This window comes from Sus scrofa, chromosome 10, assembly GCF_054392235.1.
Source record: "Sus scrofa isolate SSC_HxYL_T2T_F1_AM1 chromosome 10, Sscrofa_HxYL_maternal_Yorkshire_Landrace_v2.0, whole genome shotgun sequence".
Lineage (NCBI taxonomy): Eukaryota > Metazoa > Chordata > Mammalia > Artiodactyla > Suidae > Sus > Sus scrofa.
Window position 1 is genome coordinate 28,636,602 of NC_139392.1, and position 27,245 is coordinate 28,663,846.

The 27,245-nt window shown below is 43.9% G+C and overlaps 1 protein-coding gene across 36 annotated transcripts in view; it reads right to left on the bottom strand.

Moving 5' to 3' along the window:
* Positions 1-27,245, bottom strand: part of LOC146398891 (uncharacterized) — a 112,145-nt gene that overhangs the window by 65,170 nt on the left and 19,730 nt on the right. For 13 of the 36 annotated variants that reach the window (XM_084979497.1, XM_084979499.1, XM_084979498.1 and 10 more), the window contains exons 2-4: positions 5,537-5,869; positions 4,393-4,537; positions 2,302-2,480 (exon numbers count right to left, since the gene is read on the bottom strand). The gene's annotated coding sequence lies outside the window, so the exon portion shown is untranslated. Of the gene's footprint in view, positions 1-2,301; positions 2,481-4,392; positions 4,538-5,536; positions 5,870-19,897; positions 19,984-21,071; positions 21,167-22,210; positions 22,333-23,400; positions 23,473-25,750; positions 25,860-26,886; positions 26,968-27,245 lie in introns of those variants that run through there. The other 23 variants (XM_084979528.1, XM_084979518.1, XM_084979527.1 and 20 more) reach the window with 12 other exon arrangements.

A 27,245-nucleotide genomic window follows, 5' to 3' on the forward strand; every position in this document is an offset into this window, starting at 1 on the left:
AAGGAAGTATATGCATGTGTGTCTTATATATAGTGTATGTACACATACACATCTATACCCTAAACTTTATCCCTGTTTTTCCTATTTCCCTGTGGCCCACTAATAAGTTTCCACAGACCATCACTGTGTGGTTTGCCGTGCGCACTGACAGTCTTGGATCACAGCTTGCCTACTTCCATATACTATCCCACAACTATTTTGTTTGCAACATGACACTGGCAGAGTAGACAACAACTCTATGACCCCATTATATTAATTCAGAAAGATGAATCACTTCCCTGTGACCATAAACCTAATAATACGTATAACATGAAATTTAAATTCAGATCTGCCTGACTCTAAAATTTACCTTCTTTCCAGGATATTATGCTGCTCCTCAATAAAGCCAAACTACTCTTGCCTCTCAATGATTCTCTAGTTACTCCAAATTCCAAAACTAATTTAGAGACTGGATATCCACCCAGCACTCCCTCAGGGTTAAAAATTGTGTCCCTTTTTCTGGCATCCATGCACTAGCATAAGTGAACTACTTACTGTGAATGAATGTCTCCAAAATGCACGTTTAAGCCTAGATCCCCAATGTAATGGTATGTAGAAGTGGATCTTTGGGAGATCATTAGATGATGGGGGTGGAATCCTTGTGAATGGGATTAGTGCCCTTCTAAGAAGGAATGAGATAACTGGTCTCAGTCATATCAGGATACAGCTGTCTACAAGCCAGAGTGGACCCTCATCAGACACTAGCTATGCCAAGTACCTTTATTCTAAGTTTCCCAGTCTCCAGAACTCTGAGAAATCAATGCTTATTGTGTTAAGCCACCTAGTCTATGGTATATTTGTTTTAACAGACCCATGTAAGACAACTACTGATAACAACACTTCCTCTAAATCTCATAATTCTTAAGGTGGTATCTAGTAAAGCCATGCAAAGTAGAAGAAATATACATTAACCATAAATCTGGAAGAAATCTTGTTGTAGCTAGTAATTTAAAAAAAAGAAAATGTGCTAATAGTTGTTAAGACTTTTTACTTATTAAATCAGGTGCTATAAAAATGATCTAAGGAATACTTTAATATGAGACTAATGGATTTCTTTGGTTTGTTTGTTTTTGTCTTTTTCTAGCACTGCACCCAAGGCATATTGAGGTTCCCAGACTAGGGGTCTAATTGGAGCTGCAACTGCCAGCCTATGCCACAGCCACAGCCATGCCAGATCTGAGCCTCGTCTACAACCTACACCATAGCTCACCACAACTGCCAGATCCTTAACCCACTGAGAAAGGCCAGGGATCGAACTTGAAACCTCATGGTTCCTAGTCAGATTCTTTAACCCCTGAGCCACAATGGGAACTCTTGAGGCTAATGGATTTTGAAAAAACAAATGAACTCAAGATATCAAATCATAAACCAAAATACATATTGTGATAATTATATCCTGACTTCTGATTACATATGATAACACACAAAAAAAGAATAAAGGGTCATTAGAAAATTACTCTTTTGTAAAGCAGCCATAATAATGGTTGTAAAACAGAGGTCCACATAAAAGAATGTATTTGTGGGGTTATTTTTTTTCCTCTAGTAATATGACAAGCCAGCTCTTAATGCTATGAAGTATTTGGTTCTACATATTAAGGATTTTATATCTCCCTTCTCCCTGCATGAATTAACATAGAACAACCATGAGGAAAACCTCATTTTGTTCAAACACTAAGTTCATTCCACTTTTATCAACTCTTGGTCTGGACAAATATTAAAACATATTTAAGAATGAAGAACAGATGCTTAATAATAACTTATCATAGGTTTGGAAATAAAAACCATTATGATTTAACTTAAAAGTATCAAACAATTATAACCATATGAAACCTACATTATATACGTTATAGTAGATATAAATATATCTCACATTGTGATTTTTTATCTTGATTATTTCCCTTAATAAGGATAATTTATTGCTAAATTCCTTTAAAATTTTCTAATACACTAGAGATGTTTATACATTTTTCTCAATGTTGTTGTATCTTATTTTACAAAAAGTTTTGTCTATCAAACAAATGATTAGTGTTATAAGAATTATCGAACAACATGATTACAGTGAATGGAAATCCAGACTTAGTCAATCATAGAAGTACAGTTGTGTATTTTAACTTCAAAAAATTTGAGCATGTATAAATTTTTCTTTGTTGCACCTCATCTGTGTTAATTATCATGTTACTATTTTCAATGCACAATTTTGCTTCCCATAAAAAGAAAACAAATATCACTATCTTCCCATAAAAAGAAAACAAATATCACTACCTTTTAATCTCTCCTTGGAGTGCTTCAATTTGCTTTTTCTTCTGTTCAGTCAGTTGCTTTAACTCATTTCTGTTACCCTGAAGTCGTTGTTCTTCTTTTTCCTTTTGTTTTAAACTCTTCTGGGCCTGCATTAGTTGTCCCTGCATTGAATTGCACTCCAATTTCAACTGATGAGAAGTCTAAAAGAAAATAAAAATCTGTTTAGCATTCTTTTATCCATTCACCCTACTTCAAGCTAAGCACTACTCTAAGTAGAAACTACTGGGTCTGATGGCCATAAACAATCCACTAGTAAACCACAAAAGAAAAATCCCTGTCCTCACAGAGCTTTCATGACTGACACTATACACTATTAGATGGCATGCTGAATTAATCTTCAATATTTGTTTAATCCTCCTTTCCTTTTTAACTTATATATTTGGATAGAGCTTGGAAATGGACTATTCCTTTACATCATAACATAGGGAAAAACAGCATTCATCTCTAGATTGCTGAAATGTCTACTGCCTTTCAAGGATATGCAAATGCTACCTGAGCCTGTTAGCCACCATCAGAAAGGATAGCTTCATATTAACTGCAATAAAACCAAAATAATTTTGGCAAATATGTTTAGTATTTGATGAAACTAAACTATACCGCACACAATTTGTCATTTAGAGATCTGAGGAATATTTTGTTAATACCTTCTTTTTACAATCTACTAGGATATAGTTCTGTTCAAAATTAGACATCATATAGAAGCTAAGAGAGGTTCCTCTGTGGCCAAGGAGAACTACACATTCTCCGACATTTCTAGCTAAGGTCATGTTTCATGTTTTATGCATATTTCACTATGAACATAATTTGAGCAATTTGACCGTATTCTGAGTAACTTTTGAAAAAAATTCAGTGCTTCAGCTTATCTCCAACACAAAGGGAAATATTTTGTGCAAAGCAGGAATCAGGTAGTATAACAATAATGATTAACAAGTACCACTGGTTATGATAACCAATGACAAAGTAATAGCTAACATTTGACCATTTATTTTGTTAAGCTGGTTTTCTAAGCACTTTGAAATATATTAACCAATTTATTTCTCAAAATAATTCTATAGTGAACATTCTCTTATTAGCCTTATCTTCTACTGAGAAAACTGGAACACAGAGAGATCAAGTTGTCAGCCTAACACAAGGCAAGACAGTACAGCTATTAAGTGGCACAACCAGGATATAAATCTGGACAATCTGGATTCAGAACTTATACACTAAACCACCATAATTTTGCCAGTTACATGTTGGCATCTAAAACACAGGTGTCTTCTTTCAAGCAACAACCAGAACACAACACTACAGATGTGTCAGGACCAGGTTTCACTACTTTATCAAATCAGATCTCTAGAAAGCTACATGCCTGGACTCTGGCTGCTGGAGGTATGCCTTCAGAAAAAATAGCAACATATTACTATACTCGCTTAATGTATATTATACTCTTGCTTCTTTTGATGGAGAACAACAGAAGTATTAACCACAGAAAATCTTTTTTTTTTTTTTTTTTTTGTCTTTTTAGGGCCGCACTTGTGGCACATGGAGATTCCCAGGCTAGGGGTCAAATCGGAGCTGTAAATGCCTGTCTCCACCACAGCTACAGCAACAGCAGATCCAAGCTGTATCTGCAACCTACACCACAGCTCATGGCAACGCTGGATCCTTAACCCACGAAGCGAGGCCAGGGATCAAACCTGCATCCTCATAGACACTAGTCGGGTTTGTTAACCATTGAGCCATGACAGGAACGCCAACAAATCTCTTCATTGTTAAACAACCATTATCAAATATATTAATATCAATGTCCATGAAATTGCCCTTAAAATTTCATTTCTACGGAAAGCCTATCAAGACTTTTTTTTATCCATAGTAGTCTGCCTTAATCTAAATTATCTAATTATAACTCTATAGTTAGATTACTCAATTTTCCATCTTTAATTAACTACTTTTATTTTAGGCCTCTTATCAAAAACTAGGTTAAATCTTTTTAGTAGTGGGTAGAACACAAATGAAATAAACCTTCTTTTGACCTAATTATCACTGAAAATATTTTGAAAATATAAATACCTTATTATGCTATAACATATTTTGTTACAGAAAAAGAAAATCTTAGCTCCTCTTTTTCAAGTGAGTTTTTCAGTTCATTCTGTTCCTTATGTGCGCATTCTATCTGTACTTCAAGGTGATGCTTTAAATCTTTGCAGGTTTTCTCCTAAAAAAATGGAAACTATATTATGCCGAAAATATCTGTAGTAAAATAAGACTTTTGGTTTACAAGCTTATAAGGTCCTTAGAAGGAAATAAACCAGAATTGCTGATCATTGAAGATGGGACAAAATAATCCCATTTCATTAATAAAAACAGGCAAGTATTATAGCAGTAAGGAAGGAGGAACAGGAAAAGGCTAAGTGTTTCAATCATCAACCAAGAGTCACAATAAATAATTTAGATAGTATTTGGGCAAGATTTTAGAAAACTTTGGTTTGGAAGCCACATTTTTTGTCACAGAATTAATTAAATTAAATAACTTATGTGGTTGTGGATATGGTTTGGTTTTTTTGATCACATCTGTGGTGTGCAAAAGTTCTCTGGCCAGGGATCAAACCCATGCACACCACGGCAATGACCCAAGCCACAGCAATGACAATGCTGGATCCTTAACTTCCTGAGCCACCAGGTAATTCCAAATTATGCTATTTTAAACGTAGAATAATATGCTTCAAAAAAAAGGAAGCAAGGAAATTCTTAAAAAGAAAGTGTTGAAATGATAAATAAAAATAATCACATATACTTTAAGAGGGAATGTGTACAGATAGATGTTTTCTCCAAACAGAAAGGAACATAAAAGTAACATGAAAATCTTTTTTTTAGGAGTTTCCATTGTGGCTTGGCAGAAATGAATCCAACTAGTAACCATGACGGTACGGGTTTGATCCCTGGCCTTTGCCTCACCCAGTGGGTTAAGGATCTGGCATTGCCATGAGCTGTTGTGTAGGTCACAGATGCAGCTCAGATCCCACATTGCTGTGGCTGTGTTGTAGGCCTGCAGCTGTGGCTCCAATCCAACCCCTCCTGTGGGAATTTTCACATGCCATGGGTGTGGCCCTATAAAGCAAAAAAGAAAATGTCAAATATGAATTAGGCAGAAGAATCAGTACATTTTAAATATTATCACTTCTGCTTAAAAAAAAAGTAAATATAAACAACTAACCATATCTAATATAGCAGCTTTTCCCTTCTGACTTTCCTTTTCAAATTCACTTCTGGAGTTCTTCAAAGAATCAGAAACTTTTGATAATTCCTCTTTTGCTCCAGAAAGCTCTGTTACTAGAGTTTCTTTCTCCATCTTCACTTTGTGTAGTTCTGTCACTGCTGCTTGAATTTTGTTATTCAATTCTTCCTGCTGCATTTTTGCATTTTGACTTAAATTTTCTATTTTCTTGTTTAAGGATTTTTTTTTCCTTCTTCTTGCTTGGTAAGCACTTGCTTAATATTTTCAAGTGCTTCAGATTTCTTCTGTAGATCCAACTTTGTACTGGATATGCTATTTAAGAAAAAATTTAATAATGCATAATTTATCACCTCTAATTTACCATTCAAAATAAATTATTACTTTTTTAAACTTTTTTGTATCCTTAAGAAGTAAAAATAATAATTTAATGTATCAAGCCAGTACCACCTCACACCAGTCAGAATGGCCATCATTAGTAAGTCTACAAATAGCAAAGGCTGGAGAGGGTGTGGAGAAAAGGGCACCTTCCTACACTGTTGGTGAGAATGTAAATTGGTACAACCACCATGGAGGTTCAATAATATGGAGATTCCTCAGAAAACTAAATACAGAACTACCATATGACCCAGCAGTCCTATTCCTGGCCATATATCGAGACAAAACTTTCATTCAAAAAGATAAATGCACTCCCATGTTCACTGCAGCACTATTCACGATAGCCATGACATGGAAACAACTTAAATGTCCATCTACAGATTAATGGATTAAGAAGATATGGTACATATATACAATGGAATACTACTCAGCCATAAAAATGAATGAAGTAATGCCATTTGTAGCAACACATATGGAACAAGAGATTCTCATACCAAGTGAAATTAAGAAAAAAGAGGAAGACAAATACCCTATTTCATTTAAACGCAGAATCTGAAATACGGCACAGGAGTTCCCACTGTGGCGCAATGGAATTGGTAGGATGCAGGTTCAATCCTTGGCCCAGCACAGTGGGTTAAAGGATCCAGCATTGGTGCAGCTGAGGCATAGGTCTCAGCTGCAGCTTAAATCTGATCTCTGGCCCAGGAGCTCCATGGGCAGCCCCTCCCCCCTCAAAAAAATGGCACAAAATGAACCTATCTACAAAAGAGTAACAGACTCCCAGACTTACAGATTTGTGGTTGCCAAGGGGAAATGGGACAGACTGGGAGTTTGAGGTTAGTAGAAGCAAACTATTACATTTAGAATGGATAAGCAATGAGGTCCTATTGTATAACACAGGAACTATATCAAGTCTCAGGGAACTATATCTTGGAAGATAATATAAGAAAAGTAATATGTATATATGTGTGTGTGTGTATGTATATATACATGTATATGACTGGGTCACTTTTCTGTACAGCAGAAGTTGGTACAACATTATAAATTAACTGTAATTTTTTTTTAAAAAAAGCAAAAAAAATTTAGTCAAAAAATAATAAAACCACACAACCAAAAAAATGCCGTAGAATATCTGTTCTGACTATTTAACAGATAAAGAAGATTTACCTCAAGTAAATAAATTAGTGGTAAAGTCAAGACCATCTAACGCCCCTGACTTAATCCCCAAAGAAAACTGTGCATAGAGCAAACCTAGCCTACGACAGCCAGAAAAGTTTTCCCTGTACTCTAAAGAACCTATTAACCCCTGAACATACAGAAATTTGCCTCCTTCCTTGAAAACATAAAACACATTATATCTTTGAAACGACTTAAACTTCAAAACACATAAGGTAAGTAGGAAAAAAATAGAAGAATATCTCATTTCAGATAGAGGAAGGACAAAAGATTTATTGTAATCTTAGAACCTAGCAGATTATGTAAGAGATTTGTTATTATTTGCCCCTTAAAAAATGCTTTCTGTAGCTAAATCAGTAAAAATTTATAAGAATAAGGAAATGCACATATTGCTGTAAGAGTTAAAGACTTCTCTTTTCATAAAATGAATACAATTATGTTTATATGCATATCAAAGGAAAAGCACATATTAAAGATCAACAAGTTTCTAAAGAGAAAATAAAACCAGATGCAAAGTAGTATTTCTAGAATGTATCCTCTTTCTAGTGTATTTTACCATCAATGTACTTACTATAAATTGAACAATATGTTAAAGAGAGATTATTAAAAGCTATATCAGCCACATAATTGAAGTTAGGTATTAATACAATACCAGAGCTGCACATATACCTTGAAAATTTCGAACTTTTAGTCCCAGAAACTTACTTTTACTTTCTAAAAAGTAGCTAGAAAAGTGAACTACATTCATAGGATCCTGTACCGCACTGATTTTTAAAGGTCTAAACAGAAAAGTCATTGTACTAATTATTACTTTACCATTTTAATATAATTAAAATCCATGTCAAGCAACCTTGAAATTAGGACTTGATATATTTATTCACTATGCTATTTAACTTTCCCACAAATAATTATTATAAAATCATATGACTATGTGAATCAAAGACAGCAATAGAAATAAAGGCCTTCATAGTGACTGCAAAACTTAGCTGTTTTTTTAAAGTCACTTAGTAATAAAAAAACAAAACAAATCAAAATGAAAAAAAAAAAACCACACATGATCTGGGAAACCTTAACACTCCGTTCTCAGAAACTGATAGAAATGACCAGAAGGGAAAAAATGGCAAGGATATGGAAGATTAGAACAATATTATCAACTACCTCAACCTAATTGATATTTATGGAATACTTTACCCAACAACACATATGTGTACCCATGGAAAATTAACCAAGATAAGCCATATACTGGGCCCTAAATAAAACAGTTTGAAAAGTCTGAGTATGTTCTCTGACCTCAGTGGAATTAAATGAGAAACCAGTAACAGTAAGATATCTACAAGAATCCCAAATATTTGACAAGTAAACAAAATACTTCTAACTAACCATGATCAAAGAAGAAAACACAAAAGATATTTGAAAATATATTAAACTGCAGAGGAATGAAAATATAAGATGGAAGTTGGTGGGCTTGAATAGCATCAGTGGCCCTTGAGAAAGGGGGGCCCTGTGCCCTGTTATGTGGGCTGAGCCTTTCAACCAAGGTTGAGGGTTTAGTCAAACTCTAGATATGTTTACCTAGCTTGCCTTTCTTAGGTAGTACTCTAGAAAGGCAGGACCCAACATAGGAAATGTTCGCATAAAGTATAAAGGGAAAAAACAAAAAAACAAACAAAAAAAACCTTAGTAGAAGTGGAAAGAACCACTGATCCCATAAGTGTCCTTGGGAAAGAGAACAAGAAGCAACTCAGAGGTCACCTTCAAAGACACATGACTGGCTTCCAGAGGTGACAACCAAGTTAGTGGGTGATACAAAGGATCAGGTGTACTCTCCAAACGTCAGCACTGGAAACTATGATGTTATCAGTGAGAAGAAATGCCATTTGCACCTGTATATCCTCAAATTCACAGTATCAGGACCCAATGTACTAGATATGAGAACAAAAAAATTTTGTCATCCCTCCCAAAACAAGGATGCAACCATGAAGGTGTAAAACAACTTAATTATTGATGGGTTTTATTTCATTTCTCTGAAAGGTAACTTTCCCACGCACCCAACTTCCATCTTTACTACTGAGAGTCAAAAATCTTCATGCTCTTGCCACAGATCAAGTCCGTCAACACAGTCGGAATGGAATATTTGGCATTTAAAGACAAAGTCTGCTGAAATGTGACTGGTAACAAGCCCTCCTATTTAACCATATTATATGGATTTATTTTTATTCATGTTAATATAAGCAGTTTATAGAATCAAGTAAATCCTTAAAGATGTGATGATAAAATTGAAATCTTAAAAATATGTTAATTCTTAGTTTACAATGCTCCCCCTTAAGTCATTAAGCTTATGTTTCTTTCTCCACTTCAACTTGTTTACTCAATTCTGTAGCTCTAAGCTCTAAATCTGTGTTCAGTTGTCTTTGCTGTTGTAGATCCTGCAAAGCTTGCTCCTTGCTTGCTTTAACTTCAAGTGAATCAGCTTCCAATTTCTATTGAAGAAATATAATAACAACTTTAATGTCAATTATCTACTATAACATTATACCACTTTTGTTTACATTCAAACTGGTGTTGACATAACACACAAAAATAGCCAAAAATATCTGTTATAATAAAAAATACACTCTGAAGCTTTCACTGAATAAAGCTGCCATTTATCATGGAATATTTAAGAAAACCTAGCAGCAGGCTTCCTATAGGAGAAGCAGTCACTGAGTTTTTAATTTTCAAAATTAACTCTAAGAGAAAAACTTAAAATAATTATATTTGTTACCTGCGTAAAATTTATGAACTAAAGTCCGAAAAAACTAAGTAACAGGTTCACACATGGGCCCACTTAAAATATGTACTCCTTTATAATCACAGTTAATAATACTGAGATAATTAGAACTATTCACAACTAAAATGCAGTTGTCATGTCATCCTTCTCATTAACACCTATTGACCCTAAACATAAAACCAATTAAACTTCTGATTTTGCTTCTTCAATCTCTTCATCTAGAGATCATTGTTCTTCACAGTGTGATTTTTGTGTCATTCATGTAGATATAACTGTGGGCACTTTTACAAATTCACAAAAGTCAGGAGTTCCCTAATGGCTCAGCAGATTAAGGATCCGGCATTGTCACTGCTGCAGCTCAGGTTGCTGCGGTGGTGCAAGTTTGATCCCTGGCTGAGGCCCTTCCACATTCCATAGGTGAAGCCAAAAAAAAGTCAAACTGTTAAGTACATAGTTCAAAAATCTATGAGCAAGGCATTTTCTTGTATAGCAGTAAAAAATTTTGTGCCCTAAATATTTTATAAGCCAATCTAGGTACCTGTAGTTCTTACTCAATGCTTATATTTGACACTCAATGTAACTATGTTAATTCTACGTAACAGATGGAATACGTCCTAAAACAATGATTAGAAAAAATATCTAATATCCAATGTTGTGATAGGTTACAATAAATATTATTGGTTCTAAATAACTATTTTTAAAAGATACTTAAATAGACTTCTCATGAGACGGCTTCATCTAAAAAATTAGTTTTTTGTTTTTTTCAACCATTATGTCGAGTAATTTGTCATGCCATGTTATTGACCATAAAGAAAATAAAAAAAGGAATGCAGAGAAGATCTGAAAATGTAATTTTCTTCTTCCACGTTATACTGATGTGGATGTGGATGTATACAAATTCAAAGCCCAGGATTCTACAGTTGTACAGAAGTGCTTTATCTGACAGTGGAGGTATAACTTATATATATAGTAACTTGAGAAATTTTTAACTTACAGCAGTTTTAATTTAAAGGACAAGGGACTCAGGTCAAATCCTTCTCTCATATGTGTAGCCACTTAATCTCTTTAGCTCCAAACTTTCATCTGGAGTTGTATTAAAGAAAGAAGTTTACCATAGTGTAAATTATAATAAATTTAAATGATATTAAATTAGAAACAAAACCCAAAGAGTATAAATGTAAAGTTTAAAATAGGAAGAAATATGCCATCCCTGAATATTATACTGGAATAAAGAGGGAAAGAGACAGGAATGATATAGCAAAACAAAAAATAAGTTCCTCATAATTACAGAGTAGATCCCTGGTTGGCTGTCTCTTTGAAATATTTACACATACCATGGAACCAGTATATATGTTAACTGCTATTTGCAAAAGCCCTCCTTTAACAAAGAAGTTAAAAGTAAAGATGGAATTCAAAAATCAAACAAGAAAAAGCACAGGTAATTTTTTTTGGTTCCCAGGCTAGGGGTCAAATCAGAGCTATAGCCTACACCTAGCAATGTCACAGCCTACAGCAACATCAAATCCAAGCCAAATCTGCAACCTACGCCACAGCTCATGGCAACGCCAGATCCTTAACCCACTGAGCAAGGCCAGGGATTGAACCTGAAACTTCATAGTTCCTAGTTGGACTCATTTCTGCTGCGCCACGATGGGAACTCCATTTATATATTTATTTATTTATTTATTTATTTATTTATTTAATTTATTTTTGTCTCTTTGCTATTTCTTGGGCAGCTCCCGTGGCATATGGAGGTTCCCACGCTAGGGGTCTGATCGGAGCTGTAGCTGCTGGCCTACGTACGCCAGAGCCACAGCAGCATGGAATCCGAGCTGCATCTGCGACCTACACCACAACTCATGGCAACGCCGGATCCTTAACCCACTGAGCAAGGGCAGGGACCGAACCCGCAACCTCTTGGTTCCTCGTCGGATTTGTTAACCCCTGCACCATGATGAGAAATCTTTCTTTTTTTTTTAATTTTTAAAACTTTTACATCACAGCTTAACCTTTGTTTGAAAGTTTGAAATCTTAGATTCCATCTGAGTCATCAATTACATTGCTACAGGAACAGAAAATATGGCGAAATTCAGTTTCTTTTATACAAACCCTAATTTGACCTTCTAATTCTTCAGTTTTCTGTTCTAAAGAGAGATGTTTCTCTTTATATTCTTTAAGATGACTTTTCACCTGACTGCCATATTCTTGCTTATCCTGCAAATGTGTAGTGACCTGAGCCAGTTGAGTAGTGACTTTATTCAACTCCTTTTAGAAAAGTAAAATTAAAGATAACTTCAGTAAGGATTACTTTACTCTAGTTCCCAAATGATCGGTTAAAGTAAAATAGAAAATTCTAATTTTATTGAAGAAACTACTTTGAGTAAGACAATAGATAAGTCTATCAAAGGTTAAATTTACCCACCAATATAAAGGACCTGAACTGAAGTTATACACAGCCTGAGATACTAAGTTTACATACCTAACAGCTCAATTAACTTTCTCAAGGAAGAGTTACTTTAGGAGCCAAAAGATACAGTAGAATATTAAATAAGCTAACAGTAAAATAACACTGTCACAAATAAATATTATCAATGTTCAAGGCAGCATTTTTTAATAATTTATTAATTATAATGATAACATAATGTTCATTTGGAATATCTAGTTGCACAGGGAAAACAAAACAAAAAAAATACTAGGAAATCCACTACCCATAGATAATCACTATTAATATTTTGATAAATTTCTTTCTAGTCTTCTCTGTATGCTAGCCTCTATTTTCTGATTTGTATGTTTAAAATAACAGGTCTTGCTTTACATAGTGTTTTATTGTAACCTTTGTTTTTCCATAACAATGCATCATGAACCTGACATTATTTTCTAAAATATCATTATACATCACTACATAAATTTCCGTTTTATTGATACAGACCATTTTTTAGCCAAAGTCTTATTTTACAGTCTTAGGTTGCTACAAAACTTTCTGCAGAGATGCAAAGTATGATTATTCCTTAGGGTAAAGGACTAAAGGTGAGCTAAAGAATAAGAAAAATCCGATACGGGAGGACAAGATGGCGGAGGAGTAGGGGGACACGCTCGCCCTCTCACACAAACACAACAAAAAAAGCACATCTACAGAAGAAATGACTCACACAGAACAGCAACCAATCGCTGGCAGAGGAACCTAAACTCCAATAACGGCAAGAAGTTCGTGAAATTATTGGGCAGAACGGGAGAAAAGAGGAGAGTGAGAGAAGGTGAATCCGAGTGGGATGGGCGCTCCCGAAAGGGAACTGCGGAGGAGAAAGGGATCCCGCACCCTGGAAAGTCACCTACACGGGGGAAAGATCAAACGAACCGGAGGAATCTCCAGATGCAGAGAAGAGTGTAGCAGTCAGTAAGTTGGAGTACGGAAAAACCCATCAAGAACCCAACGGACCATCTGAACTACGGGCAAAGTCACCAAAAATTGAGACGCCTGGTTGGGGGCTGGGCACCGAGACCTTGCCTCTGAAGGTTAGTCCCCGAGAGGAGGCCGGGGGACGCCTGGGTGGGGGCTGGGTACCAAGACCTTGGCTCCAGAGATTAGTCCCCGGGCTAGGGGGCGGGGCAGAGCGGAAACTGCTTGGGAGGTCTCTAAACCATTTGAAGGGGCAGAGACTGCCTGGGAGACTAGAAAACAAAGCTGTCGCAGAGGAAGGGAGCAATACTCTAAGGGCGGGGAAGTGGAAAGCCGCCTTAGAGGGAACCTGGGAGAAGAGCCTGGTCTGCACCCGTGCTGGGGAGGGGAGAGAAGAAGGGGTGGGTCCCCATAGAATACCCCCCACACCACAGCAAGCTTACAGGTCCGCTAGCTAGCAGAAAGCTGCGCTTCCCAGTGCATCCCCCCCGCCCCCACCACCCCCTATGCTCTCGCGGAGGAGCCTCTTGGGTCTCCAAGGGCCTTGCTACCCGCCCAGGCCCCCAGGGGGTGCTGAGAGCTAGTGGACCAGCTGCATAGGACTGCCAGCTCCAGGCAGGACCCCCTGCAGCCCAGAAAAGCTGCAACAAGCCTGGCCGAGTTGGGAAAAGATCTCAGACGGTTTTTCTGAGTCGGGCTGCCCTGGGGAGGAGCCTCTTGGGTCTCCAAGGGCCCTGCTACCCGCCCAAGCCCCCAGGGGGTGCTGAGACCTAGTGGACCAGCTGCATAGGACTGCCAGCTCCAGGCAGCACCCCGTGCAGCACAGAAAAGCTGCAACAAGCCTGGCCGAGTTGGGAAAAGATCTCAGACGGTTTTTCTGAGTCGGGCTGCCCTGGGGAGGAGCCTCTTGGGTCTCCAAGGGCCCTGCTACCCGCCCAAGCTCCCAGGGGATGCCCCACTCCCGTGAAATAACTGCTCAGCACCACCAGCCCCCTGGAAGGGCCCCTGCGGCCCAGAAAAGCTGCAACAAGCTCAGCCAGACTGTGAAAAGATTCACCTACATTCTCAGGCTGTCCTTCTGAGTTGGGCTGCCCTAGGGAAGAGCCTCTCAGGTTCTCAGTGACCCAGATAGCTTCTCCAGCCCCCAGGGGGTGATGCACCCCTGAAGAGCAGCTGCCCAACACCGCCAACTCCCTGCAAGAACCCCACAGCCTAAAAACACCAGAGCAAGCTCTGCATGACCAAGTGAAATCTGCTACCATCGTGGGGTGGACCTCCCAGTCCTGTCTGCCCTCAGGAAGTCCTCCATTGCTTCAAAGAAACACTGTTAGCCCCATCAACACTCCAGAAAAGCCACACTGCCTTAAAAAAGATTGACCAACAACGCCAGCCCTCAGGAAATATTCCACGGTAGTGACAAGGCAAACACTACCCGATCACGGAGAGTACAACTCCAAAAGGAGAAAGAAAACAACAAGCAAGATGAAGAAGCTGAGAAACCACCCCCAGTCAAACCAACAGGAGAACTCACCTCAAACAGTCAACAATGAAACAGATCTCTGCAGTCTGACAGACCTGGAGTTCAAAAGAGAAATAGGGAAAATACTGAAGGAATTAAGAGAAGATATGAACAGTAACGCAGATACCCTCAGAAAGGAACTAGAAAATATAAGGAGGAGCCAAGAGAAACTAGAACATTCATTTGCAGAGACGCAAACTGAACTAACGGCAGTAAAAACCAGAATGAATAATGCAGAACAACACATCAGTGATATGGAAGATAGAATAATGGAAATCACTCAATCTGGTCAGCAGAGAGAAAACCGAATCAAAAAACTGGAAAGCAATATAAGAGACCTATGGGATAATATAAAGCGGGCCAATCTACGCATAATAGGAATTCCAGAAGGAGTAGAAAATGATAAGGGAATGGAAAATATATTTGAAGAAATTATCGATGGAAACTTCCCAAATCTAAAGGATACTGGGTTCAAGATACAAGAAGCACAGAGGGCCCCAAACAAACTGAACCCAAACAGACCCACACCAACACACATCATAATAAAGATGGCAAAAGTTAGTGATAAAGAGAGGATCCTAAAGGCAGCAAGAGAAAAACAGAATGTTACCTACAAGGGAACCCCCATAAGAATATCAGCTGATTTCTCTACAGAAACACTACAGGCCAGGAGGGAATGGCAAGAGATATTTAAAGTGCTACAAGGAAAACATATGCAACCCAGAATACTTTATCCAGCAAGAATATCATTTAAAATAGAAGGGGAAATAAAAATTTTTCCCAACAAACAAAAACTTAAAGAATACAGCAACACAAAACCCAGGTTAAAGGAAATTTTGAAAGAGCTTCTCTAAACCAAAAAGGAAGGAAAGGGAAGAAAAAAGAAAAGAAAAAAAAAAGAAGAAGAAGAAGAGGAAGAACTAGGACTGAGGAAATTGCAATCAGAGAGCAGTCACTCAAATAAGCCAGCATACAGATTTAATCATGAACATACTTCAAACAAAATAAAATTAAAAAGAAAAAAATAAAAGAGTCATCAAAACCACAAAATGTGGGCAAGGGATGTTAGGAGGTAAATAACCCTTTTTGTTTGTATGTATGTCTCTCTTCTTAATTTTTAATATAGTAATGAAGTGTTTGAACTTACAGGACCATCAGGCTAAAACACACAATTATGGGAAGGGGTTAGCATACTTAAAAAACAGGGCAACCACAAGCCAAAACCAAATATTGCATTTACAAAAAATGAAAAAAAAAAATACACTCAAGCAGATAATAACAGGAGACCATCCAACAAAAAAAAAAAAAAAAAAAAAAAAAGAAAGGAAGAATGGAGAACCATAGAATCAACTGGAACACGAGGTTCAAATGGCAATAAATAATCATCTATCAATTATCACCTTAAATGTCAATGGACTGAATGCCCCAATCAAAAGACACAGAGTGGCTGAGTGGATAAAAAGGCAAAAACCTTCAATATGCTGCCTACAAGAAACTCACCTTAGGACAAAAGATACATATAGATTGAAAGTGAAAGGGTGGGGAAAAGTATTTCACGTCAATAGACATGACAGAAAAGTAGGAGTCGCAACGCTCATATCAGACAAAATAGACTTTAAAACAAAAGACATAAAGAAAGACAAAGAAGGACACTACTTAATGATTAAGGGATCCATCCAAGGAGAGGATGTTACTATCATCAACATATATGCCCCAAACATAGGAGCACCCAGATACATACAACAAATATTAACAGACATAAAGGGAGATATTGATGAGAATACAATCATAGTAGGAGACCTAAACACCCCCCTCACATCAATGGACAGATCCTCTAGACAGAAAACCAATAAAGCAACAGAGATCCTAAAGGAAACAATAGAAAAGTTAGACTTCATTGATATCTTCAGGACACTACATCCAAAAAAATCAGAATACACATTCTTTTCAAATGCTCATGGAACATTCTCAAGAATCGATCACATATTGGGACATAAAGCGAATCTCAATAAATTTAGGAGCATAGAAATTATCTCAAGTATCTTCTCTGACCACAATGCCATGAACTTAGAAATCAACCATGGGAAAAGCAAAGAGAAAAAACCTACTCCATGGACACTAAACAACATGCTACTTAAAAACCAATGGGTCAATGAAGAAATCAAGAAGGAAATTAAAAACTACCTTGAAACAAATGATAATGAAGACACAACCTCTCAAAATCTATGGGATGCTGCGAAAGCAGTGCTCAGAGGGAAATTTATAGCAATACAGGCCTTTCTCAAAAAAGAAGAAAGATCCCAAATGGACAACTTAACCCTCCACCTAAACGAATTAGAAAAAGAAGAACAAAAAAGTCCTAAAGTCAGCAGAAGGAAGGAAATTATAAAGATCAATGAAGAAATCAATAAAATAGAGATTCAAAAAACAATAGAGAAAATTAATAAAACCAAGAGCTGGTTCTTTGAAACGGTGAACAAAATTGACAAACCCCTGGCCAGACTCACTAAAAAGAGGAGAGAAAGAACCCAAATCACCAAAATTATAAATGAAAAAGGAGAAATCACAACGGATACTGCAGAAATACAAAAAACCATAAGAGAATACTATGAACAACTATATGGCAACAAGTTTGACAATCTGGAAGAAATGGACAATTTTCTAGAATCTTACAGCCTGCCAAAACTGAATCAAGAAGAAACAGACCAACTGAACAGACCCATCACTAGAAATGAAATGGAAGAGGTCATAAAATCACTCCCTACAAATAAAAGTCCAGGACCAGATGGATTCACAGGCGAATTTTATCAAACATATAAAGAGGAATTGGTGCCCATCCTCCTTAAACGCTTTCAAAAGGTTGAAGAAGAACGAATACTGCCAAAGACATTCTATGATGCCACCATCACCCTCATTCCAAAACCAGACAGAGATACCACCAAAAAAGAAAACTATCAGCCAATATCATTGATGAGTATAGATGCAAAAATTCTCAACCAAATCTTAGCCAACCGAATCCAACAACATATCAAAAAAATTATACACCATGACCAGGTAGGGTTCATCCCAGGTTCACAAGGATGGTTCAACATACGCAAATCAATCAGCATCATACACCACATTCACAAAAAAAAAAGTCAAAAATCATATGATCATCTCAATAGATGCAGAAAAAGCATTTGACAAAGTTCAACATCCATTCATGATCAAGACCCTCGCCAAAGTGGGTATAGAGGGAACATTCCTGAATATAATCAAAGCCATTTATGATAAACCCACAATGAATATAATACTCAAGGGGGAAAAACTGAAAGCCTTCTCCCTCAAATCTGGAACAAGACAGGGATGCCCACTCTCACCACTGCTCTTCAACATTGTTTTGGAAGTCTTAGCCACAGCAATGAGACAAACAAAAGAAGTAAAGGCATCCATATAGGAAGAGCAGAGATCAAACTGTCACTGTATGCAGATGACATGATACTATACCTAGAAAACCCTAAGGACTCAACCCCAAAACCCCTTGAACTGATTAATAAATTCAGCAAAGTGGCAGGATATAAGAGTAACATTCAGAAGTCAGTTGCATTTCTGTATACCAGCAATGAAACATTAGAAAAGGAATACAAAAGTATGATACCTTTTAAAATTGCACCAAACAAAATCAAATACCTCGGAATACACCTGACCAAGGAGGTAAAGGACCTATATGCCGAGAACAATAAAACTTTCATCAAAGAAATCAAAGAAGATATAAAGAAATGGAAAGATGTTCCAATTTCCTGGATTGGGAAAATCAATATTGTAAAAATGGCCATACTACCCATAGCAATCTACAGATTCATTGCAATCCCGATCAAATTACCCATGACATTTTTCACAGAACTAGAACAAACAATCCAAAATTTTATATGGAACCACAAAAGACCCAGAATCGCCAAAGCAATCCTGAGAAACAAAAACCAAGCAGGAGGCATAACTCTCCCAGACTTCAAGAAATACTACAAAGCCACAGTCATCAAAACAGTGTGGTACTGGTATCAAAACAGACAGACAGACCAATGGAACAGAATAGAGAATCCGGAAATAAACCCTAACACCTATGGTCAATTAATCTTTGACAAGGGAGGCAAGAACATAAAATGGGAAAAGGAAAGTCTATTCAGCATGCATTGATGGGAAACCTAGACAGCTGCATTCAAAGCAATGAAACTAGAACACACCCTCATACCATGCACAAAAATAAAATCAAAATGGCTGAAAGACAAATATACGACAGGACACCATCAAACTCCTAGAAGAAAACATAGGCAAAACACTCTCTGACATCAACATCATGAATGTTTTCTCAGGTCAGTCTCCCAAAGCAATAGAAATTAGAGCAAAAATAAACCCATGGGACCTAATCAAACTGAAAAGATTTTGAACAGCAAAGGAAACCCAAAACAAAAAGACAACTTACAGAATGGGAGAAGATAGTTTCAAATGATGCAACTGACAAGGGCTTAATCTCTAGAATATATAAGCAACTTATACAACCCAACAGCAAAAAAACCAATCAATCAATGGAAAAATGGGAAAAAGACCTGAATACACATTTCTCCGAAGAAGATACACAGACGGCCAACAAACACATGAAAAAATGCTCAACATCGTTGATTATAAGAGAAATACAAATCAAAACAACCATGATATATCACCTCACACCAGTCAGAATGACCATTAATAAAACCACAAAGAACAAGTGCTGGAAGGGCTGTGGAGAAAAGGGAACCCTCCTGCACTGCTGGTGGGAATGTAAACTGGTACAGCCACTATGGACAAGAGTCTGGAGATACCTTAGAAATCTATACATAGCTGGGAATCCGCTGCCATCCTCACCTCCCGCCCCCACGCTCGCGGTGGCCCTCCCCATTCCCTCTGAGCTCCCTTCCCCTCCACGCAGCTAACCCTCCTGCACTCAACCCCCATACCTGCCCTGCACTGAAGCCGGTCCCTCCCCAACCACGCACCTTTCCCCCAAACACTTCCTGGGACCTTCCCTCCCCTTTTCCCAAGCATCCTAGGCACCCTCTTCCCTTCTCAAAAAGATAAACACAAACCTACCTTGGACCTGCCCGCTGCAGCCCTGCTCACGCCCTCAGCTCCTTCACCCATGCTCGCTCGCCGCGGTGTCCCTCAGCAGTCGCTCCTGGGGCTCCCTTCCCCGGCACGCACGCAACCCCCACGCACGCCACGGCACGCACGCAACCCCCACGCAGGCGCTCTGCACAACCGCGTCCCCGCCCCCCTCGCCCCTCTCTGCCCCCACCCACACCCCCCCGCTTCCTGGAAACTTTCCCCATCAGCTCAAAGGCATCCAACCTACCCACCCCTCTACCCCCTTCTCAAACAAACAATCAAACGAACAAACACACACAGCAAGCCAAAAACCACAACAAAAAACACCTCACTTGAACCTGTCTGCTGGAACTCCACGGACAGCCTTACCTCAGTCCCCCCCTGCTCCCCTGGCCCTCAGCACTCCCTTCAGCTCTCCCTTCCCCTCTGTTCAGGCACTACCCACAAGCCCCTCCCAGCTGCCCTGGCCCATTCCCACAGGAACCCCTCTGGGCTCCTTTCCTGACATCCTTCCGCTCCCATGTGCTAAGGGATCCTCATCCTCCACCCCCTTCCCTCTTCACAACAACCAACCAAAAACCAAAAACCAGCAACAAAAACCACCACCACCAACCACCACCACCGCAGCAGCCACCAAAACCTACCTTGAACCTATCCCCTAGAATGCCCCTCACAACCTCCCCGCAGGGCCCCAGGTTCTCCGTGTCCCTCTCCACTCCCTCCGGCCTCCCTTCCCCTGCACCCACGCAACCCCCACGCACGCTCGGGGGGCAAGGGGTGCCTGCCCGCCTCCACGCTCCCCGCACTCGCACAGGCCCAACCCTTCCTAGGACCTCGCCTCCACTTTTCCAAGGGATCCCATCCACCCTCTTCCTGCCTCTCAAAACTAACCCTAACTTCAACCTCTCAGCTGGGGCTCCGCTGCCATCCTCACCTCCCTCCCCCATGCTCGCGGTGGCCCTCCCCATTCCCTCTGAGCTCCCTTCCCCTCCACGCAGCTAACCCTCCTGCACTCAACCCCCATACCTGCCCTGCACTGAAGCCGGTCCCTCCCCAACCACGCACCTTTCCCCCAAACACTTCCTGGGACCTTCCCTCCCCTTTTCCCAAGCATCCTAGGCACCCTCTTCCCTTCTCAAAAAGATAAACACAAACCTACCTTGGACCTGCCCGCTGCAGCCCTGCTCACGCCCTCAGCTCCTTCACCCATGCTCGCTCGCCGCGGTGTCCCTCAGCAGTCGCTCCGGGGACTCCCTTCCCCGGCACGCACGCAACCCCCACGCACGCCACGGCACGCACGCAACCCCCACGCACGCGCTCTGCACAACCGCGTCCCCGCCCCCCTCGCCCCTCTCTGCCCCCACCCACACCCCCCCCCTTCCTGGAAACTTTCCCCATCAGCTCAAAGGCATCCAACCTACCCACCCCTCTACCCCCTTCTCAAACAAACAATCAAACGAACAAACACACACAGCAAGCCAAAAACCAAAACAAAAAACACCTCACTTGAACCTGTCTGCTGGAACACCCCCCCTGCTCCCCTGGCCCTCAGCACTCCCTTCAGCTCTCCCTTCCCCTCTGTTCAGGCACTACCCACAAGCCCCTCCCAGCTGCCCTGGCCCATTCCCACACGAACCCCTCTGGGCTCCTTTCCTGACATCCTTCCGCTCCCATGTGCTAAGGGGTCCTCATCCTCCACCCTCTTCCCCCTTCACAACAACCAACCAAAAACCAAAAACCAACAACAAAAACCACCACCACCGCAGCAGCCACCAAAACCTACCTTGAACCTATCCCCTAGAATGCCCCTCACAACCTCCCCGCAGGGCCCCAGGCTCTCCGTGTCCCTCTCCATTCCCTCTGGCCTCCCTTCCCCTGCACCCACGCAACCCCCACGCACGCTCGGGGGGCAAGGGGTGCCTGCCCGCCTCCACGCTCCCCGCACTCGCACAGGCCCAACCCTTCCTAGGACCTCGCCTCCACTTTTCCAAGGGATCCCATCCACCCTCTTCCTGCCTCTCAAAACTAACCCTAACTTCAACCTCTCAGCTGGGGCTCCGCTGCCATCCTCACCTCCCTCCCCCACGCTCGCGGTGGCCCTCCCCATTCCCTCTGAGCTCCCTTCCCCTCCACGCAGCTAACCCTCCTGCACTCAACCCCCATACCTGCCCTGCACTGAAGCCGGTCCCTCCCCAACCACGCACCTTTCCCCCAAACACTTCCTGGGACCTTCCCTCCCCTTTTCCCAAGCATCCTAGGCACCCTCTTCCCTTCTCAAAAAGATAAACACAAACCTACCTTGGACCTGCCCGCTGCAGCCCTGCTCACGCCCTCAGCTCCTTCACCCATGCTCGCTCGCCGCGGTGTCCCTCAGCAGTCGCTCCGGGGGCTCCCTTCCCCGGCACGCACGCAACCCCCACGCACGCCACGGCACGCACGCAACCCCTTCGCACGCCACGGCACGCACGCAACCCCCACGCAGGCGCTCTGCACAACCGCGTCCCCGCCCCCCTCGCCCCTCTCTGCCCCCACCCACACGCCCCCCCTTCCTGGAAACTTTCCCCATCAGCTCAAAGGCATCCAACCTACCCACCCCTCTACCCCCTTCTCAAACAAACAATCAAACGAACAAACACACACAGCAAGCCAAAAACCACAACAAAAAACACCTCACTTGAACCTGTCTGCTGGAACTCCACTGACAGCCTTACCTCAGTCCCCCCCTGCTCCCCTGGCCCTCAGCACTCCCTTCAGCTCTCCCTTCCCCTCTGTTCAGGCACTACCCACAAGCCCCTCCCAACTGCCCTGGCCCATTCCCACAGGAACCCCTCTGGGCTCCTTTCCTGACATCCTTCCGCTCCCATTTGCTAAGGGGTCCTCATCCTCCACCCTCTTCCCCCTTCACAACAACCAACCAAAAACCAAAAACCAACAACAAAAACCACCACCACCGCAGCAGCCACCAAAACCTACCTTGAACCTATCCCCTAGAATGCCCCTCACAACCTCCCCGCAGGGCCCCAGGCTCTCCGTGTCCCTCTCCATTCCCTCCGGCCTCCCTTCCCCTGCACCCACGCAACCCCCACGCACGCTCGGGGGGCAAGGGGTGCCTGCCCGCCTCCACGCTCCCCGCACTCGCACAGGCCCAACCCTTCCTAGGACCTCGCCTCCACTTTTCCAAGGGATCCCATCCACCCTCTTCCTGCCTCTCAAAACTAACCCTAACTTCAACCTCTCAGCTGGGGCTCCGCTGCCATCCTCACCTCCCTCCCCCACGCTCGCGGTGGCCCTCCCCATTCCCTCTGAGCTCCCTTCCCCTCCACGCAGCTAACCCTCCTGCACTCAACCCCCATACCTGCCCTGCACTGAAGCCGGTCCCTCCCCAAACACGCACCTTTCCCCCAAACACTTCCTGGGACCTTCCCTCCCCTTTTCCCAAGCATCCTAGGCACCCTCTTCCCTTCTCAAAAAGATAAACACAAACCTACCTTGGACCTGCCCGCTGCAGCCCTGCTAACACCCTCAGCTCCTTCACCCATGCTTGCTCGCCCTGGTGTCCCTCAGCAGTCGCTCCGGGGGCTCCCTTCCCCGGCACGCACGCAACCCCCACGCACGCCATGGCACGCACGCAACCCCCACGCAGGCGCTCTGAACAACCGCGTCCCCGCCCCCCTCGCCCCTCTCTGCCCCCACCCACACCCCCCCCCCTTCCTGGAAACTTTCCCCATCAGCTCAAAGGCATCCAACCTACCCACCCCTCTACCCCCTTCTCAAACAAACAATCAAACGAACAAACACACACAGCAAGCCAAAAACCACAACAAAAAACACCTCACTTGAACCTGTCTGCTGGAACTCCACTGACAGCCTTACCTCAGTCCCCCCCTGCTCGCCCTGGCCCTCAGCACTCCCTTCAGCTCTCCCTTCCCCTCTGTTCAGGCACTACCCACAAGCCCCTCCCAGCTGCCCTGGCCCATTCCCACAGGAACCCCTCTGGGCTCCTTTCCTGACATCCTTCCGCTCCCATTTGCTAAGGGATCCTCATCCTCCACCCTCTTCCCCCTTCACAACAACCAACCAAAAACCAAAAAGCAACAACAAAAACCACCACCACAGCAGCAGCCACCAAATCCTACCTTGAACCTATCCCCTAGAATGCCCCTCACAACCTCCCCGCAGGGCCCCAGGCTCTGCGTGTCCCTCTCCATTCCCTCCGGCCTCCCTTCCCCTGCACCCACGCAACCCCCACGCACGCTCGGGGGGCAAGGGGTGCCTGCCCGCCTCCACGCTCCCCGCACTCGCACAGGCCCAACACTTCCTAGGACCTTGCCTCCACTTTTCCAAGGGATCCCATCCACCCTCTTCCTGCCTCTCAAAACTAACCCTAACTTCAACCTCTCAGCTGGGGCTCCGCTGCCATCCTCACCTCCCTCCCCCACGCTCGCGGTGGCCCTCCCCATTCCCTCTGAGCTCCCTTCCCCTCCACGCAGCTAACCCTCCTGCACTCAACCCCCATACCTGCCCTGCACTGAAGCCAGTCCCTCCCCAACCACGCACCTTTCCCCCAAACACTTCCTGGGACCTTCCCTCCCCTTTTCCCAAGCATCCTAGGCACCCTCTTCCCTTCTCAAAAAGATAAACACAAACCTACCTTGGACCTGCCCGCTGCAGCCCTGCTCACGCCCTCAGCTCCTTCACCCATGCTTGCTCGCCGAGGTGTCCCTCAGCAGTCGCTCCGGGGGCTCCCTTCCCCGGCACGCACGCAACCCCCACGCACGCCACGGCACGCACGCAACCCCCTCGCACGCCACGGCACGCACGCAACCCCCACGCAGGCGCTCTGCACAACCGCGTCCCCGCCCCCCTCGCCCCTCTCTGCCCCCACCCACACCCCCCCCCTTCCTGGAAACTTTCCCCATCAGCTCAAAGGCATCCAACCTACCCACCCCTCTACCCCCTTCTCAAACAAACAATCAAACGAACAAACACACACAGCAAGCCAAAAACCAAAACAAAAAACACCTCACTTGAACCTGTCTGCTGGAACTCCACTGACAGCCTTACCTCAGTCCCCCCCTGCTCCCCTGGCCCTCAGCACTCCCTTCAGCTCTCCCTTCCCCTCTGTTCAGGCACTACCCACAAGCCCCTCCCAGCTGCCCTGGCCCATTCCCACAGGAACCCCTCTGGGCTCCTTTCCTGACATCCTTCTGCTCCCATGTGCTAAGGGGTCCTCATCCTCCACCCTCTTCCCCCTTCACAACAACCAACCAAAAACCAAAAACCAACAACAAAAACCACCACCGCAGCAGCCACCAAAACCTACCTTGAACCTATCCCCTAGAATGCCCCTCACAACCTCCCCGCAGGGCCCCAGGCTCTGCGTGTCCCTCTCCATTCCCTCCGGCCTCCCTTCCCCTGCACCCACGCAACCCCCACGCACGCTCGGGGGGCAAGGGGTGCCTGCCCGCCTCCACGCTCCCCGCACTCGCACAGGCCCAACCCTTCCTAGGACCTCGCCTCCACTTTTCCAAGGGATCCCATCCACCCTCTTCCTGCCTCTCAAAACTAACCCTAACTTCAACCTCTCAGCTGGGGCTCCGCTGCCATCCTCACCTCCCTCCCCCACGCTCGCGGTGGCCCTCCCCATTCCCTCTGAGCTCCCTTCCCCTCCACGCAGCTAACCCTCCTGCACTCAACCCCCATACCTGCCCTGCACTGAAGCAGGTCCCTCCCCAAACACGCACCTTTCCCCCAAACACTTCCTGGGACCTTCCCTCCCCTTTTCCCAAGCATCCTAGGCACCCTCTTCCCTTCTCAAAAAGATAAACACAAACCTACCTTGGACCTGCCTGCTGCAGCCCTGCTCACACCCTCAGCTCCTTCACCCATGCTCGCTTGCCGCGGTGTCCCTCAGCAGTCGCTCCGGGGGCTCCCTTCCCAGGCACGCAGGCAACCCCCACGCAGGCGCTCTGCACAACCGCGTCCCCGCCCCCCTCGCCCCTCTCTGCCCCCACCCACACCCCCCCCCTTCCTGGAAACTTTCCCCATCAGCTCAAAGGCATCCAACCTACCCACCCCTCTACCCCCTTCTCAAACAAACAATCAAAGGAACAAACACACACAGCAAGCCAAAAACCAAAACAAAAAACACCTCACTTGAACCTGTCTGCTGGAACTCCACTGACAGCCTTACCTCAGTCCCCCCCTGCTCCCCTGGCCCTCAGCACTCCCTTCAGCTCTCCCTTCCCCTCTGTTCAGGCACTACCCACAAGCCCCTCCCAACTGCCCTGGCCCATTCCCACAGGAACCCCTCTGGGCTCCTTTCCTGACATCCTTCTGCTCCCATTTGCTAAGGGGTCCTCATCCTCCACCCTCTTCCCCCTTCACAACAACCAACCAAAAACCAAAAACCAGCAACAAAAACCAACACCACCACCGCAGCAGCCACCAAAACCTACCTTGAACCTATCCCCTAGAATGCCCCTCACAACCTCCCCGCAGGGCCCCAGGCTCTCCGTGTCCCTCTCCATTCCCTCCGGCCTCCCTTCCCCTGCACCCACGCAACCCCCACGCACGCTCGGGGGGCAAGGTGTGCCTGCCCGCCTCCACGCTCCCCGCACTCGCACAGGCCCAACCCTTCCTAGGACCTCGCCTCCACTTTTCCAAGGGATCCCATCCACCCTCTTCCTGCCTCTCAAAACTAACCCTAACTTCAACCTCTCAGCTGGGGCTCCGCTGCCATCCTCACCTCCCTCCCCCACGCTCGCGGTGGCCCTCCCCATTCCCTCTGAGCTCCCTTCCCCTCCACGCAGCTAACCCTCCTGCACTCAACCCCCATACCTGCCCTGCACTGAAGCCGTTCCCTCCCCAACCACGCACCTTTCCCCCAAACACTTCCTGGGACCTTCCATCCCCCTTTTCCCAAGCGTCCTAGGCACCCTCTTCCCTTCTCACAAAGATAAACACAAACCTACCTTGGACCTGCCCGCTGCAGCCCTGCTCACACCCTCAGCTCCTTCACCCACGCTCGCTCGCCGCGGTGGCCCTCAGCAGTCGCTCCGGGGACTCCCTTCCCCGGCACGCACGCAACCCCCACGCACGCCACGGCACGCACGCAACCCCCACGCACGCGCTCTGCACAACCGCGTCCCCGCCCCCCTCGCCCTCCCTGCCCCCACCCACACCCCCCCCCCTTCCTGGGAACTTTCCCCATCACTTCAAAGGCATCCAATCTACCCACCCCTCTACCCCCTTCTCAAACAAACAATCAAACTCACACACACACACCAAGCCAAAAACCAAAACCAAAACATCCTCACTTGAACCTGTCTGC